The following is a 13,481-nucleotide window of genomic DNA, read 5'->3' on the forward strand; positions in this document are numbered from 1 at the left end:
AAAATATTTTGAGTCGACTCACATGACTTCCTGATTGAATCTAGGAAAGAAAGTTCACTCGTTGCATTGCTTTCGTCCATAACTAAGTTATTCATTTCTGCTAACTTACGTGTCGACTCAGCTAACTTACGTGTTGACTCTAGTATAGAGGAATTTTGCTCGTATGACCGGTTGGCGTGTCGATAGTAATTGGGCTCACCATGGTATGGACCATAACCTTCAAAAGGATGATGTTCCCAATTACTATTCACACTATGGTCAAAGTAATGTCCATTTTGAAACTCAGTCTGATATTCGTTGTATTGCCTATTGTAATACCAGTTCGACATTCTATTGCAGGGGTGTGAGTTGTCACACAAAATAAAACCCACTGACAGGGGATTCGTGGGTGGATAGAATCTTACCTCCCGTACCAGACGGGCGATGAACCGTTGAAGTCAACTCAGGCCACCGACTCCGATGTCAGTGTACGAACCCGAGGGGCCGAGACACTATCGTAACTGTTGTCCTTCCCTGCAAACAGTTTATATTTAATCTTAACCCTTTCGTAGGGTTTTAAAAAATAATGTCCAATCCAAAAATAAAGTCCAAAAAGTGTCCAAAAATAAAAAGAAAAATTACAAAAACTAAAACCCTATTTACAGTTTCTAAAAAAAACAAAATAACTATATACAAAATATTCTTCTTCACTCCTTTTGGATTCCTCTCTTCTTTCCTTCTTTGGCGATGCTTTCCTTTTATAATACTTTTTTCTTTCCTTGTAGCTTCGCTCCAATCTGAAAAGAATCGAAAAATACCAAAGGCGTAAAAGAGAACAAAAATTCTAAAAGAAATAAAATAAATCTAAAACCTAAAACCTAATACAAATCCGCGTCGGCGGCGCCATTTTGTTGTAGAATTTCGATTGCGGTAAATAAGGATTCGTTGCTCGGACTTGAAAAGATTTTTAAAACAAAAATATATACAAAATTTTTCACAGGATCAAGAGATACTAGGACTTAGGATTCCACCAATTCTTATACTCATGCGAATCAACTATTAATTCTAGACAATTATAACTTATAATGATAACAAATATCGACTCTTTTCTTTGCGAAAAATAGATTTTGTAAAGTATTAGATGTAAATCATAAGCATGATGCATCAAGAGTTCCTAGACTAAGCATACATCATCAGATAAAATCACAAATAATCAAGAAAAATCATAAATCAACTCATAATAGTGCAAATAGTCATAAAAGAATTAAATAGAATTACTCATGCATAAACAATGGTTTCCTCCATCATCCCAGTAATGGGGTTTAGCTATTCATAATAATCATGTTCTAAAAATATATATTTGATGCGCAAAATATGATTAAAAGAGTCAAAAGTTATAAAACAATGATTCTAAGACTCACAGAAGGCGTCCAGAAAGAAACGATAGAACTAAACTGTTGTTAAAGAACGATAGAACCTGAGCGCTGTAAACAACGAAACTTCCTTTCCGCTGCTGGAACTGTTGAAGAACGACTGTCTTTAAGTGTCTGTTCTTCGTGTTCTTGAAGCTTTTTAATGGCAGCGGCAGCAGCAACAGGTGAACATTGCTGCTGGTTCCATTTTCTCGCTCCTCCTAGCTCTGGATCGACCCCAAACTCTTGACACCTCTTCTATAAGACCCAACCAATCTATTTATATCAAAAAGGCCGATTAAATCTCTCCAAAATCTTCTCGAAATCTCTTCTTTGTTTTCTTGGCAGTTACGGCAATAATCTTTTCTCTAAATAGTTCCACGCGTTTCCGAGCTTTCCCGATTGTCTCAAACTCTTCCTTAGATAGATATGTATCTTTGGAAAGATTTTTAGGTCTTTAGTCTCTCTAAAACTTCTAAAAATAATCTCAATAGGGTCCCGTGTATAACTCCACCTCTGTTTTGCTCCAAATCGATTTCTAGCCCAATTCAATCCATTCCAGCGCCCATACCAAGCCTCTTATGCTTAATCACGTCCAGCCCAACAAATTCCAGCGATTGAATCTCTCTAAAACAGCCGAGAAATTCGAACCAAGTTTCGCTCGTTGCTGCCATTTTTTTCCCGCCAATTTTAGTTTTTGAACGTGAAGGGGAAAGGTTACCCCTTATCCAGTGGTCTCCCCTTATCCGCTTCTGGAGTCCGTATAACACTTGTCCCTTGGGTGCGTTTAGTAATTTTTCTGGGATGTTTTCAACACTTTTCTCGGGGTTCCTCCGGGGTATTTCTGGGATGTCACTGGTACGTCTGCTACGGAGGTTCAAATGCCACGTTTTGAGCCAATTTCGCCGCAAAAGCTTATTTCTCCAAAAACACCTACAAAGAGATAAAATACCAAAATAAATACAAGAATGAGAACTATCAATATATAGAATCGAGATAAATTAGACACAAAAATGTGTCTATCAATACTAAAATACCAAGATAGTGATTATTTCACAATAAGAGCGCACCAACCAAGGTATCCCAATAAAAGATAACAATGGAGCCAACATGGCAGGCAAATATGCTTGTATAAAAATAAAGTGATATTGCAGTTGCACCTGCAAATTGGTAGAGAATGCAAAAACATAATACAAAACATGAAGTTCAATTAATTGTTCTTAGCATGAAGTGTGTAAGTCCTCTAGAGAATCTTCCACTGAATTCTGAAGTCTCATGTTTAAATTACTTGGAACAAGTTTAATGAAATACCTCTAGTCTTCAAATGTTGGTTCAAATGCAGATGTTTAATCTTTCTACTCTACAAAGCAAACCACCTACAGACTATTGGTAGTTCCTTCTATTGCTATTTAAATCCTCAGTGCTAAAATCTTCTTGTGGATTGTCACCTCAGTCATAGCTACCATTTTCCAAAACACTATTCTACAGGTTAACATCTAAGCTCCCGAGTTCAATTAAGCAATGAATTTCTTTAAGTTGCATATTTTGTGTTTAGTATGAAACCAGTACATTATTTTCATTTCCTATAGGCTTTAGCTACACTTTCACTCAACTGTGGACCTTCAAACACCAATTCTATTTTGAGTTCTCAGAATGTTAAATTTATAAAATTAACCTTGACCAATAACCAATCCAGAAGGAAGGTCGAGCTTAAATGACCCTGCTTGGACAAAATTTTAATTTATTACTATTAATTGAGGTTGTTGAACCTACAACATTCGATATAAAGTGTTATAAGTAACCACTCATCTATCACCAATCAAATTTACATCTATGGATAAATTTCTATTCATTTTAGTATGCCCAGAAACACATATGATTCTTCAATGCGTATTCATCATACCTTTCAGAAGTAGGTTATTCATCATCTATTGAAACACATGTGATAAATCTGATGCCAACCTCCACCCACATCACCTATTAAGCAAAGGCACAACAATCAGGTTCATGAATGAAGGCCCTAATAGACACATATAAAATGTTCACAACAGTTACCTCTCTGTGGAGAGTCTCATCAAGTTCCTAACTATCATCAGGATTAGTTTCTTTTTCCTATAACTGCGCCAAACAAATAATCCTACAAAGCATATATATTAGAATGAAACATAGAATTGACCAAAATAAACGAAGCTCAACGCTTATCGCCAGGGCCCATGAGATTTATCTAATTAAAATATAACTATAATCAATAGGGGTCATAGCCTCCAATAACATACATATTGCCATTAGGGAGGTCTAACAACAGAACCCCATGAATACTATAGTGACCTGTAGATCATATGAATCACAAATATGGTTTAGGACCCGTCAAGATCACCTTCCTTTCTTTTCTTTTTTTAACAATGCATCATTTGATCATTTTAACTTTTGATCAGAATCCAAAAGGAAAAAAAAAATACCGCATTTCTGCACCATTAGTTTACAACCGTCTCTTCCTTCTGTTTGGGATCAAAGTCATCGAACATCAATTGTAATTCAGCAACTAAACACATCTAATTTCCATAAATGTTTTGGGTTCTATTAGATTCTACTGTCACAATTTCATCATAAGAAACATTAATACCTTTAGACTGCGCCAACCGTCTTGATTCCTGGTTATTGTTTCTATCAAACAACATAAAATCAGAAACCTTAATTTGAATGCAAAAACATGGAGTGAATATCAAATAAAATCATTAAAACCACGATATTATCAAATACCTAATTATAGATTTTGATTCTGACAACCCCTACTGTATCAAAAATCAAAAACTAAAAATCAGTCCGAGAACCCAAAACAACGTAGAATTAAAAACTCTAATTCGAATGCAAAGACATGGAACGAATAATCAAAACATTTCCTTGTTCGTTCTGCTAAAAAACCATTACCTGGTTCGAACTGGTAGACCTCATCTGCAAATCAAAAATACCGGCGAGTTAACCTCATCTGCAAATCAAAAACACCGGCTAGTTAATTAAAATCCGCGACTTAAAATCCCCCGAATTTTATAAGTTGAAACGGTAGCAGAAGAAATAGTTTTATGAGAGAAAGAGGAGGGAATGCTGGATGCGTGGAGACTGGAGAAGAAAGAAACAACAATTATTAGGGTTTGGTTATATGAAAGAAAAAATAGGTAGAGATGTGGATGTGGTGGAAAAGAAAGGCAACGAAAGAATCGGTGGTTCGGTAGAGAAGTGGTGTTGAAATACGAAATATTGGTGGTGTGAAAAAACAAAAGTTTCCTATTGACTGAAATATACTTCAGTGGGGCCAGAAGCTCTAAGAAGAAAGCTTTGTTCAGCTTTTAACCACAACCAAGGAAAATCACCTGAAATCATATTATTAATATGCTTGAATGGGTGATTTGGTAATTGTCTAGCGTGCCTTGCCAGCATGTTTATAACGAGTAGGGGTGAGCATGGGACGGTATGGACCGGTTTTCACCTTATCCGCATCCAATCTAATACACTACGGATTTCAAATTTAGCATCCGCATCCAATCCAACATCCAATGGATGGACGGATTGGATACAGATAGTCCAATGGATTTGTTATAGTTAAAATTTATAATAAGGAAATAAATCCAACATAAATAACTTCTTATAGAACCTACATATCCTATATATATATACAAATATATAAGTGTCATGGATAATATCCCAAGCAAACTCATTAAAAATTCCTAATTTATTTATAGTATTTTCTAAAACTATATAAATGCCCTTAATTTAACGGATTTGGATGCCTAACGGATTTTCAAGGTTGTATCCGGACATAATCCGTGAACTGTTGGATTTCAAAAATTTCATCCACGCCCAACTCATTAGTGAACGGTCCATGCCTCCACCCGCAAAAATACGGTTGGTTCCGGTTAAATCCACGGATTATGGGCCAAATGCTCACCCCTAATAACAAGTGGTAATTGAATACACATCCCTACTTTTGATAGGCTTTATAAATATCCTTATCACACAACAAATATATCTCTCTCGATCTATAATCCCATCATGGGTCCACTAACAAATTAGGGACTTCAAAATATACCCCAGTATATATCCGAGTATCTAAATCAAATTACAGTTATTAAACGGATTTTAAAACTGAAAGAGAGAGAGGGGGAGAGAGATTCTAGCTGCAGAGAGCTGAGATCGTGAAAAAAAATTGAATTTTTTTCTGTTAATCTACGGTTTCTGATCGTGAATTCTTCTTCACCTCCTTATTCTTCTTCATCTTAATCAACAGAATCGTCGATGTTAGCAGTGTTTTTCAATTATTATTAATCAACAAAATCTGCTAGATATGTTTTGCTGAAATAAATTGGTAATGTTGATGCTTCTTTGAAGATTCATAGAGTTATTTTTGATGATTGCATGTTCGATTCATCTATTTTATTTCAACATTTGTTTTCAGTTTTTGTTTTTTTATTTTTGTCGTTGCAAATATCGTGATTTTTGTAGGAAGCTTGATGTCGTGGTTATTCTTTTACATTGATTGGTTGGTCTTGATATAATTTGATCTTGAGATCGTGATTCATTAATTAAACAGGTACGTTTTAATTTTTTGATTTGATATTTATGTTTTTTTAGATCTGCTCATCAATCAAAAAACAGGTTTATGTTTTTCTTTTGATGAATATAGAACATATGATAATGGTGAATGTTGAATTTGACGAACTACTGATATGAATTATGTTTTTGTTTGTGATGAAATGTAGACATTCTTTTGGATCAACTTTGTTTATTGATACAAAAAAACTGGGATGATTTGTAGATTATTTGTGTCAACTATTGTTGTTGATCCAAATTTCTGAACACAATATGTTTTTATTTCTTTATTATCTGGTAGAATGCACATAACTATGCATTCATTTTTTTTTATGATGTAGCTTTTGTTTTAGGTTTTTCACATTCTACATTGAATTTAACTTTCACGAGGGGACGTAGCCCCCGAGTGAGGTGCGGCATAATACTATATGTCGATAAGGTGAAGCTTCTAAATGCTTTCGGGTGATTTCATGGATAAGGTGAAGTTGAGAAACAAAGTCTTCCGCCTTAGCATTTGGCCTTTTCAAATCCGGTACTAAGGATAAGTTAAGTGGTACTCTTGGATTGAACCCGTACACCACCATGAATGGTGAATAACCATTACTCCGGTTCACCGCATGGTTGTAAGCAAATTCCTCCTTGCATAAAACTTGATCCCATGTCTTCAAATTCTCCTCAACCAAACAACGAATAAGATTACCTAGGGAACGATTTACCACTTCGGTTTGTCCATCCGTTTGAGGGTGATAAGCGGTGCTAAAACTAAATTGGTCTTGAACAAATTCCATAAAGTACGCCAAAAATGCCCCACAAAATGACTATCTCTATCCGAGACGATGGAAGAAGGAATGCCATGTAAACGATAAATCTCTTTAAAAAAGAGTTGAGCTACCATGACTGCATTCGTTGTCTTTTTACAAGCAATGAAATAAGACATTTTGGAAAAACGATCTACCACTACAAATATTGAATCCATACCTCTTTGAGTATGTGGTAATCCCAAGATGAAATTCATGCTCAAATCTCCCCATGGACGAGAAGGAATAGGAAGTGGCATGTATAATCCCGCATTAGTGGCCGTTCCTTTAGATACTTGACATATATGACATCTCTTCACATATCGATGAATCTCCTTCCACATTGCCGGCCAAAAGTATGAGCTATAAACCAAGTTCCAAGTACGAGTAGTCCCCATATGCCCCTCATCGTGAAGATCCTTAATAATTTTCAATCTCAAGCTTGATTGCGGAATGTAAAGACAATTTTTCCGATAAAGGTACCCATCGAAAAGAACATAATCACCATTTTGGAGTGAACTTTCATCAAACATAAGAGGACCAAAATAAGTATCATTTTTAAGAGCTCCCGAATATCATCGAATCCCAAAATACGAGCCCTCATTTGTGTAAGAAGATAAGTACATCGACTCAAGGCATCCGCTACCTTGTTTTGTACACCCGACTTGTGCTTGATGGAAAAAGTAAATTGTTGCAAATAAGGAGACCATTTACCATGCCTAGTAGAAAGCTTGTCTTGAGAATTGATGTGCTTCAATGTCATGTGGTCCGAAAATAAAAGGAAGTCATTAATGATTGCACTACTTCTCTTCTTGAAAACTACTCGACCATGATTTCTTCCTATATAATTACTCACCAAGTCTAACCTCTTGTGGTGATAGTCAAGTGCACACTTAAGAAGCAAAGAAACACCAAGTAGTTTTTCCAACTTTGAATGGTGAATAGCGTTATTATACTTGTCTTCAAAGGAAGCCCAAGTTGGATCAACATAAGTTAATTTCTCATTTTCTTTGCTAATGCTTGATAAAGAGCTTGTTGTTGGGTGAACTTTAGTTTCAAATTTCATCTTTTTAATGACATCTTCGGATACGGCATAAACAAAACTATCAGAATCATTAAAAATCTTGCTTACCTTTCTTCCCATGCTACAAGTAGTTTGGAATGTGTCATGCCTTGTCCCTCGATCACCGTCGTCAAGTTCAAGCATGAGTATTTGTTTATGACACCCAATCTTTGTATTTGATAATCCTTGGTAAACTCTTCTTCCATTTCTTCATTAGGTTCTTCATCAAATATGGGTGACGACGTAGGATCAAAGTAAACATCACTACCAATCTCACCTTCCTCAAAACTTGAAAAACTATCAAATTTTGGTGGAGACATTTTATCAAATACCATGTGGTCAACATCATTACCAATTTCACCTTCCTCACAATTTGAAAAACTATCAAATTTTGGTAGAGATATTTTATCAAACACCTTATAGGAAACTTCTAGATTCTCATACCCACCAATGGAAATTGAATTCTCTAACTCTATTTCATCTTCATAATCATTAGAGAGTTCAAAGGAGTTCATATAAAAACTTTCCAACTTCTTAAATTTCTCTTCTACTAATTGATGCATTTCATCAAACATCTCATATCTCATTTTATTCAATAATCCCATCACTTGAACATTACTTACTTTTACTTCCCCATCCATTTTCATTCTTCTTGTTTATACCATAATGAAATCATCATATAATTGAAATATCCAATTTGAACAAATTATCAAGCAAATTAAACACAACCCAATGTAATTGATTATCAAATAATTAGTATCTACTAACAATTAATATCTTCACTAAACCTCCCCCAAAAACCAAACCAAAGCTCTGATACCAACTAATGTAAAGTAATACTTATAATTGAAATTGAAATGTTAAATTATAACAAAACACCATGAAATAAAAGTAACCAACCTTCAAATGATGCTTCTTCTACCCTTGGAACAAGGAAGATACAAAGATTTGAGGTTCTTCTCTAATAATCTTCAAATTTCTACCCAATTCTAAGATTGGAAACTAGAAGATAATAGATGCATCTCTTACAAATTGAAATTTCTACCCAATTGCAAATTGGAAATAACAAAGTGTTGGAGGCTCTTCTCTTAGGAAGGATTTAGGGTTCTTACACCACTTTTTTAAACAAACCAAACTTGAAACTAGTAGAGCTAGGGTTTAAACAATAAGTAGTAAACAAAAAGGACAAAGATGAGAAATAAGGGAAAAAGAGGATAAAAGAGTAATTGTGAAATAAAAGGGCATAAATGGTATGTTTGAAATACCATTATGCATCACTTAGGGTAGTTTTAGGCTGATTTCTTTTTGGTTTGCAATGAAATTCATGCTTTAACTATCTCTTATTGGATCAACTGTGATTGTTTACACATATTTATTGGATCAACTGTGATTGATGACTCAAAAAACTGTGATTATTTTCAGAACATTTTTGTCAACTTTGGTTGTTGATCCAAATTTATGAACACCTGCAACGTAATACTATATGTAGCTTAGGGTAGTTTATATTGCTTTCTTTTTGGTTTACAGTGAAATTCATGCTTTAACTATCTCTTATTGGATCAACTGTAATTGTTGACTCAACAAACTGTGATTATTTTTCAGAACATCTGGGTCAACTTTGGTTGTTGATCAATATTTATGAACACCATTATATGTTATGGTTGTTCCAGAGTTCAGATTTTGCAATCAAACCATCTCGCATCCTGTTTCGGGATCAATTACTGTTAAGGAGATGATAAGTGTGGTGAAACAAAATTGGCCTTATGTTCCTGAAGTCCTCATAATTTTTGGTTGCACTATAGATGGGATTTCAAATGTCATCAATCACGATTTGGATTTGAGGTTTTTCATTCACTACTGCAGCTCAGAAGGGATTGACTTGTTGAAGTTTAGCATCCAGTTAAGGACTTGTATTGATTCTATTTCTTCTTCTTCTGCTTCTTCTTATTCTTTATCATCAAGTTGTATTTCAAACGATGAGGTAGTTGTTGTAGAAGATTCCACTGATGATGCGTGTTTGATCAAAAAGGTCCCGAAGAAGTCTGATGCTTGGGTCAACGTCTTAACGGGAGTATGGCAGTTGTTTGAATGAGGTATTAAAGAAGTTCTTGATGCTGTTACAAAGTATGAAATATGTAGTGGTTACAAATATAAATTAGTTAAGAGTGACCTAGAACGATAAACTGTGGAATGCAAGTTCAAGGTTGAGCAAAATTGTCGCTGGAGGTTTCATGCCTCTCTCCTTGCCAAATCAAATGGGGTATTTAAATGCAAGAGATATATTGCTGAGTATTCATGTGACTTAGCGTGTTCACATCCATCAAAAGTTAGAATGAGGAAATCGTTTATGAAGAATATCTTGTTATATGATTTACGAGCATCGAAGAAGACTGCTTCTGATGTTATAGACTTACTCCGAATGGAATATGGATTTGACCTCACATATAGTCAGGCATACCATGGTTTACAATTCACTAAGCAATTTTTTTGGGGTGACGACGTCAAGTCCTATTCAGACTTTGTTTGGTATAAATATGCCATTGAACAGTACAATCATGGAAGTGTCGTCAATTTTGAGTATGATAGTGTAATGCGTCAGTACAAAGTTTTTTTCGTTGCTTTTGATTGCGGTTTGTAGGTGGTCGTGTTTGGCTATGGGGTTTTGTTTCAGTTTTTTTGACTCGTAAAAATGGGCTTGTTTCCGGTACAGTATATATGCTTGAACCGTTAATTTGGTAATTGTCTAGTGTGCCTTGCCAGTATGTTTATAACGAAGCACCACGTGATAAAATTTGAGCAGAGCACCTAACGGGTAAGCATAAAACACAACACAAGTGTTTTTCTCTCCTAATTTGAATGTAAGTCTTTTCAAGATTTTTATTGCAAAGGAAAACTCTGAACAACTACAAGAGATAAAAATTGGTAAAGACACTGAATCAATATCACGTTTTTTCTTTTCGGATGATTGTTCTTATTTTCACAAAGGAAAATGTGCAGAGTTTTAAGAATCTGTTAAATGTTCTTCATGAATTTAGTCTAGTGTCAGGTCAACTAGTGAATATCGATAAGTCTGGGGTTTATTTAGTAAAAAGACTCGCCCTAAATTAAAAAGAATGATGGCTAAGCTTTTAAAAATTAAAAACATTGACATAGAGGAATCCTACTCAGGATGTCCTATGTTTATTGACAAATAAAATTTTTAAACCTTTGATGTTATTGTGGAAAAAATGGAGGAAAGAGCAAAAGGAAGGAAAGGCATTTTACCTAACGAAACAAGTAAAATGATCCTTAATAAATCCATCGTCTCCATCTTGCCTATATATCAAATGGGACGCTTTAAACTACTAAAGAAGGTAACTTAGGAAAATAACCAATGTCCAAAGGGACTTTTGATGGGGGAAGGACTCAAACTCTAAAGGTATTTATGTTATTGCTTGGACTTTCTGTTGGAAGCTAATAAGTATGAGATGTTTAGGTTTCAAGGAGGCAAATAAAAAGAATTTTGCAATGATTGCAAAAATTTCTTGGAGAATAGTTACACAGCCAAATGCTTGGTGGGTGAATTTGGGAGGAAAATATTTCAGAAACAAATCTATTTTCTCTATAAAATATAATGTTAACTCTTCTTGGATGTGGAAATGTGTATTACATGGGGTCAATTTGATTCAAAAGTATTTATGTTGGGAGGTAGGAGATGGTCAGTAGATTAATATTTGGACTGACCACTGGATTCCTAATTTAGTTATAACTCTATATCAAATTTTTTCTGAAAAGAACAACATGTTAACACTTGTCTCAGACCTAATCAACTATAAGACGAATAAGTGGAATCAAAACCTGATTAATGTTTCTTTCCCTCATATTATATCTCAATCAATTCTAAATATTCATTTGTTCACAGATTCAACTCAAGCCTTAAAAAAAAGGATAAAACCTAGATGGACTCTAGCTAGGAATGTTATATTTACTGTTAAATCTTTATATGACATATTAAATGGTACAACCAATGCATACGTAAAAATGGAAAATTTCTGGAACAAATTTTGGAAATCTCAAATTCCACAGTCAATAAAATTATTCTTGTGGAAATACATCAATAATGCCCTTCCTGTTAGACAAATTTTAAGTTGCTATGTAGAAACAATAGACAATACATGTATTTTTTGTAATCATACCAATGAATCATTTCAAGATCTTTTGTTTGATTGTATGTTTGCAAAGACTATTTGGTTGTTACCTCATTTAAGTGCAGGAACTGGTACTAATACAATAAATATATCTTTCAAAGAACACTATGACTCTTGGCTTGCGGTGAATGAAAAGATGGCAGTAACATGTGCAACCAAATGCTGGTTTATTTGGAAAGAAAGGTGTACCATAATATTTCAGGAGAAAAAAACAACCTCTATCCAGATTTCAATTTTTGTCCTAAGATATTTGAACTTATAATTTAACTTTCTCAGAAACCTTTCTCAATGTCTGAGAAAATTACTAGGCACACTCCTTGGTTTAAACCAAATGTTGACTGCAATAAACTGAACTTGGTGCCTCTTGGATTTCTGCTACTTCAGATGTTGGTTATGGACTAATTATGAGAAATTGTGCAGGAAATGGAAAACAGGCTAAGTCAGGAGTATTCAAGGCTCAATGTTCAGAAAATGCAGAAGCTCTAGCATTGTTTCAAGGAGAAAAATGGGCAAAGGAGGAGGGCTTTCAGAACTTTTGGATGGAGGTTGATTGTGAGAGGATAATCATGTACTTACAAGGAAACGAGTCATTAGTGGTTTGGCAGAATGAAGGTATAGTCAATATGGCATTAGGTATTTTGAAAAGTTGTCAAGTTTTTTAGGTTTCAATTTCACTGTTATAAGTGGAAATCAGGTGGCGGATAAATTAGCCAAAGAAGAAAAGAAATCTGGATTTTTCAGTACGTGGAATGAGGATATGCTTAATTTCTTATGTTAGTTTGTTTTGGTATACGAAGTAGGTAGCGATAAATCATTGGAAGTAGTCTGACTACAACTTCATTAAATGTGTTGTTATTCCCCGTTTATGTAAATAATACTAGGAACTCTAATTTACTTTTTAGTTTCAGTTAATGCCAATAAAAGTATGTAGCATGAAGATCACATTAGGGAGCATGTTCCCATAGTGATACAATAACAACAAAATGATTTTTGGTTGGTTGTTTAGTTTTTGTATCTGTTTGGTTTTGTGGAATGAATTATCTTTATGCTAACAAAAATTGTTATTCTCTCTTTGCACTCCTTTACTCTATTGGGAATCGTTATTTCATATTGCTGATCTTTCAAATTTTTTATAAATATTTCATTATGATTAGAATCGGTTGGATTTGATCTGATTTTTTTAATCATCTGCATAGATTTGGTTGGAAGTAGTATTTGTATATATTATTATATTATTAAATAAAACATCGTTGATTCAAGTTATGTTTATGTTTTCTATTAACAGTTTCTATTTTAGTTTCAATATGCTTTCTTCGCCAACTACTTATAAATGCTGGTTAGATGTTTCTAAAGCAGTCTCTCATAGTCCTGAAGGTGTTTCAATCGATTGGGGCAATCTTTTCATGTATACCAATATGCGCGGTTCTTCCTGGCATGATGTGATTCTCCATTTTCTGAT

This window comes from Papaver somniferum, chromosome 3 (genome assembly GCF_003573695.1).
Source record: "Papaver somniferum cultivar HN1 chromosome 3, ASM357369v1, whole genome shotgun sequence".
Taxonomy (NCBI): Eukaryota; Viridiplantae; Streptophyta; class Magnoliopsida; order Ranunculales; family Papaveraceae; genus Papaver; species Papaver somniferum.